Source organism: Rhinolophus sinicus, chromosome 3 (genome assembly GCF_057876585.1).
Source record: "Rhinolophus sinicus isolate RSI-liver-muscle chromosome 3, RSI-T2T, whole genome shotgun sequence".
In the NCBI taxonomy this organism is placed as follows: Eukaryota; Metazoa; Chordata; class Mammalia; order Chiroptera; family Rhinolophidae; genus Rhinolophus; species Rhinolophus sinicus.
The window spans coordinates 107,125,319-107,130,730 of record NC_142503.1 but is presented as its reverse complement, the minus strand read 5'-3'; the positions used below and the strand labels follow the sequence as shown (position 1 = coordinate 107,130,730).

At 42.8% G+C, this 5,412-nt stretch overlaps 1 pseudogene; it reads right to left on the bottom strand.

Annotated features, from left to right (window-relative positions):
• Positions 1-1,956: 1,956 nt before the first annotated feature.
• Positions 1,957-2,503, bottom strand: LOC141570770 (large ribosomal subunit protein eL21 pseudogene; annotated as a pseudogene).
• Between the last annotated feature and the right edge of the window lie 2,909 nt (positions 2,504-5,412).

Here is a 5,412-nt window from a genome sequence, read left to right as displayed (position 1 = left end):
CTGTCACCCAGCTTTCCCCGTGGCAATGAGCCCCAATTGCCCACGATGGTCTCCTGCTCATAGAGGTACCGTGCACTGGCTTCTGTTGGCTCCCATACTTACTTCCATGCTCCCCCACCAGTACCTCCTGGAATCACTTAAAAACTGCTTCAACTCAAAATTTTGTCTGGGGCATTTCTGATAGTGATAAATGTTATGAGGGAAATAAGTGTCATACGAAACAGACTGAAGGAAGAAGGGTGTTAGATTGCGTGTTCAGGGAAGATGAAAGAATAAAGTGATGCTTGAGCTGAGGTCATAGTTGAGCTGAGACTTGAATGACAGTAGATCCTGGGGGATCTGAGGGACAGCATTCCAAGGGGGAGAGAACGGGAGGTAGGAAGAGCCGGAGGCTGGACGAAGCTGGAGGGCTTGAAGAACACCCCAGGCCAGAGTGGCTGGAGCAGATGAGGTCAAAGAGAGAAGGAGCTGGTCCCAGAGCCTGTTGGGGCCGAGGTAAGGATTTCTGGATTTCACACTAAGCCCAACGGAAGCTGCTAGACAGCCAAGCCACTGAGTGAAGCTGCTAGCCATCCACTTTTCTGAAAGGTCATTTTGGTTTCTGTTAGATTCTGTACTCTCCATTCCAACACCACACAGTATACATAACCAGTCCCCTAAGATGGCTGAGTTAGACCACATATGAAGTGTGCTTAAACTTTAGAAGAAAAAAAAAGATGGTGATTCAAGAATCTTCCTATGGTTAACAGAGAACTTCCCAAGTCTCTAGCTGCACACCCCCACCTCACTAATGTGTCCATCAGGCCCGTAGTGAAGAAAGTCACAGGACATTATTGCTACCAAATATGTGTCAAGTAGCAATGTGCTCAAGAGTTTGGCTATGCTGCCCTTTTTACATCAAAGAACTACTGACAGCAAAGGCGTGCATGCACCTGTCTCTCCCATCTGCCTGGCTGGCTGGCAGGGAAGGAAAAGAACTTGCATGTCGGTGAAGGCAGAAGCCAGGTAGGATGACAGTGAAATCAAGAAACCAAGCTGGTCCAAGGTGTCCTGCAGCCTGTAAAATGCAGTTTAATCAAAGTGCCATTTGTTGTTGTTGTTGTTGTTCAAATGATTTTAATTACTGGAATGCACAATTTTTAGTATGCAAATTAAGTTTTAAAACCTGAAAGAAAAAAAGAATTCTCATACATAAAAGTTTAGAGAATTCAATCACTTTCCTGATAAGTCATTTTGAATTAAGAAATAAAAAATGTCTTTTGCTAATAGAAGAGAAATGAAGGTAAATATATGTGACCATCTGGCCCCTGATTTCAAAAGATCACTGCTTTTAAGTCCTCTCTGCCCTTAATGGTTTATACTAATGCATATTCCTCCTGATGGAACGGCTTGCCATTTTGTTATTTAATGCAGATGCTATAGGAGCAAAGGTTAGAATCTTGCACCTTTTAGGGCAAAAAGATGAGGCTAGTTAGGCTGATGCTTGACAAGCAGTCAGAATAATTTAGCTTCCCCTCTTTGAAATGGTCCTTTGTCAGCTTGCCTGGTGTGGGGGGGGAGGGTGTCAGACACTATTTTAGCTCAGCTAATGCTGCAAGAACAGAATATCAGATGAGATGCAGAGCAGTGTACATCAAAATCACTGCTTTGAACTAAAGCATCTTGATACCTATCCATACGGTGCCTGTGCCTGTTAGTCCATCACCCTGCCCTCAAAGGCTGATTCCATTTTTCTCTGGAGTTATTTACCAGGAGGCAGATTATTTTGTGGGAGAAAGTGTTACTAAATTCTGTAATTTGTGTGCTTTCCAAAAGAATTACATAGAGAAAACTCCTCTCAAAATTAAGCAAAAGATAGGAATTTCCTACATGTTTGAAGGGGACATTTTGTTTAAGAGAATGAAAAGTAGCAATTTCATTCACTTCGAATTCTGGATGTTTTCAGGACATTTTATATCACAAAAGAGTCACTTTTTTGTTGTTGTTGTGAACACTACAGAAGTCTTTTATTTTTTTACCCTTATGCCGTGAATTCATGGGGATGGGCCCCAGCAGCTCAGCCTCCTTTCCGTCGGTTCTCACACACTGTGCTTCTCTGAGTGGAACAGGCTGGCACTTCAGCTGAACCCAGGTATCTTTCTCTTTGGTTTCCTTCTCTTTTCGATCATTTTCCTTCACCCGTTTCAGGAAGCGATCTTGGCTCTTAGAGTGCTTAATATGCTCAATATATACATTAGTTCTCTTGGCAAGAATCTTGCCCTGAGCATGTTTGTTTACAACAATGCCAGCCGCATGCTGGGTGACACTGTAGACATTTCCAGTTTTGCTGTGCGAACACCGGTGGGGCCTTCCTTTTTGAACAGTGCACATTCCCTTGATGTCTGCAATATCACTTTCTTGTAGATTCGCATGGATGTGGCCACAGGAACAACTCCATGTTTTCTAAGAGGCCTAGAGAACATATGTGGCTGTCTCTCTTCTTTTCCTGTGTGTTGGTCATTTTAGTGAATGACTGGAATAAAGGCGAGCCACTTCTTGATTAGAATAGTTTTCGCAATTTTAGCTTTCTCAGCATTTTTCTCTGCTTAAGTGCGATGTCACTAGGTAGTGATGGAAAGTCACACACACCTGAGATCTAAGAAGCGGTCTGGTTTTGCTGGAGAGTCAAGATAGGATGTCTCTAGTCCAGGTATGAGGATTGTAACTAGTACAGTAATAAGCAAAGTCTTCTTGGGGGACAGAGATGATGTTATTTAGTTGATTCTGATCCCATATGAGCAAAATGGGACGTTAAATTTCACTTTGAACTTCTGTTTTAGTGTTTCAAGTTGCATCAATTTTTTCTTCATTCTCAGAGTAATTCTCCATGTTGTAATATTTATGTAAATAACCATTCCAGCTTGTGAAGTGGGTTTGTGGAATAAACCCCAGTAAAATCACTTGTTTTAATCTATATATGTGAATAAAGTAGAAAAACATTCAGCTATAATTTCTGCATTATTAATATACATAGGTATATTATGAACAATATGTGAGATTCATTCATTCCATCATTCATTCAACAAATTTTTAGGGGTGCCTATTCTGTACCATTGTTCTAGGTACTGAAAAGCAGCAGTGAACAGAAAGCCCTTCATCTGTTGGAGTTTATATTCTAGTGAGGAAAGACAAACCAATCAACAAGCCAGACAAATGTATGTTTATGCCAGAGGTGATAAATGCTAAGGAGAAAAATAAGGCTGAGAAACAGGGAAGGCTGCGGGAGTGGAATACCTATTTTAAACAGAGAGTCATGGAAGCTTCCCTGATGAGGTGACATGTGGAAAGAAACCTAAAAGAGAGAAAAGAGCTACTCCTGAATCCAGGAGCAACAGTGCAGACTAAAATAATGGCAAGTGCAAAGGCCCTGAGGTGAGAATAGGCGTGGCGTAAGAAACATGAAGAAAAATGTGGCTGATGCTCAGTCAGCAGGAAGAGGAATAGTAGGAAATGAGGACAGAGAGACAGTAAGCAGAGGCCCGGGGCAGATCACATAGGGCCTTGCAGGTCGGTGTACAGAGCTATCAGGAGTCTGCTGTAAGCCAGGCACTGAAGATGTGGCAGGGAGCAAGACAACTCAGGTCCCTGCTATACAGAGTTTCCTTCTAGTACACACACACACACACACACACACACACACACACACACACACTTCCCTTCTTCCTGAGCCCTTTCCTAACCTCCAGCAACTTTACAATTGTTCCCCAATCAGCAGAGGGAGCAAGACCAGATTCTGTCGGAAATCAAATTGCTTGTCTCCCATGTTGTCCTAATCTTACAGCTCATAGGGAGCCAATGCGATGCATCAGCTGTATTGCATTAGTAAAGAAGATAGCAAAGCACATTTGTTTACATGAGGAACTTCTATTTGTGTTAAAACAAGAAATCCTTAGCAGAATTAAGACAAACTTCAAATATAAAAGATAATTCTCCTCTGGAGTAACATTTTAAAATGTAAATCTGCAGCCTAAGATTCATACCATTTCCAACAGTTCCCAGGAGCACTGGTCATCATCTTATTTATAATTCTTACTAATTCATTCTAAATTTTAACTTGGAAGCAAGTCATGACTCTCTGCGCTAGCTTGTTCCTTGGTTTAGGTTACGACTTCAAATCTCCCAGGGTGTCTTCTTTGTTCCTATCAGGAGCAAATTCATCTCACATCCTCTGATGAAGTTCTGGTGACAATTATCGCTGCAGGTACAGGGTCACCCATTACCCACCACTCATCACTTAAATGGGCCACCTGAAGAATGGCAGCTAGCAAAAGTTGTGTTGGTGTCACTAGGGCCGTGTTTATGATTCTCTGGGACAGCATGAATCCAGACCTCCTGAACCCACAGTGCTTGTGTTCTTCTGCCAGAGCTTAACTCTTAACCACCCAAAAATGTCACAGCTCTCACACATCCCAGCCAACACACACACACACACACACACACACACACACACATACACACACACACCCGCTCAATAGGGCCGTTTCCACCTACAAGGCACTAACCAGTAGCGTTTTTCAGTCTCATGGCTCTGTTTTATTCCCTTTGAGGATATTTTCTCCATAAGTGTCCTGAGTTTATGCCCTGCCTCTTCATCTTCCTCCCTTCCTGACTCCTAGATAAAAGCTACTAATTTCCTGCTGGGAAATGGAAGTGAAGAAGGGCGGGAAAGGGGCTGCAGCCAGGCTGTTCGTCACAGCTCCCCAAGGATAGCAAGGCTTTCCCACCCTCCCCATCTGCTTTCAAGCCAAGACTCAGTGGCTTAATCTGTACGCAATGGCAGAGGTTAATTAATTAACTGCCTCTGCCGTGGTTGCCCCTAGCAACTGGCTTTGGTCCATAACTAAATCACAACTAGAGATATTTCTCAAAGATTTTGTTAACTTGTATTAGGAGAGAAATCCGATCAGAATTTAGAGCAGGAAATTAACTGGTTGTCAGAGAAACTTTTTCCATTGATTAAAACCTCTACATCTCCATCTTCTCACAGTGCTTATGTCCTCATTACTCAAGGTCACAGTAAGAAAGCCCCTGATTACATGCTGTTCTATCGAATTAAAGAAACAAACATCCAGTGGCCTTTAAACCAATCAAAAGCTCCTCCTCGCAGGGCCCTGGAACATCAATGTGAACACCAATAGGAGCTAAAGCCAGGATCTGGCGTGGGATGACAGAGCACTCATAATTCCTGCTGGTTAGGTCCAGCCACCAGCAGGCGTTCCCTGGTGCACATTGCAGCCAGCCAGCCTCCATCCTCTCCGTTATGAACATCACTCGGTGCCACTGTGAAAACTGTTTGTGCCTTTCTCAGCCCATTAATTTCTCTGTATTTAAGAGAAACAGCATTTCCATTTCTGAGATTAGATTTTGTTCATT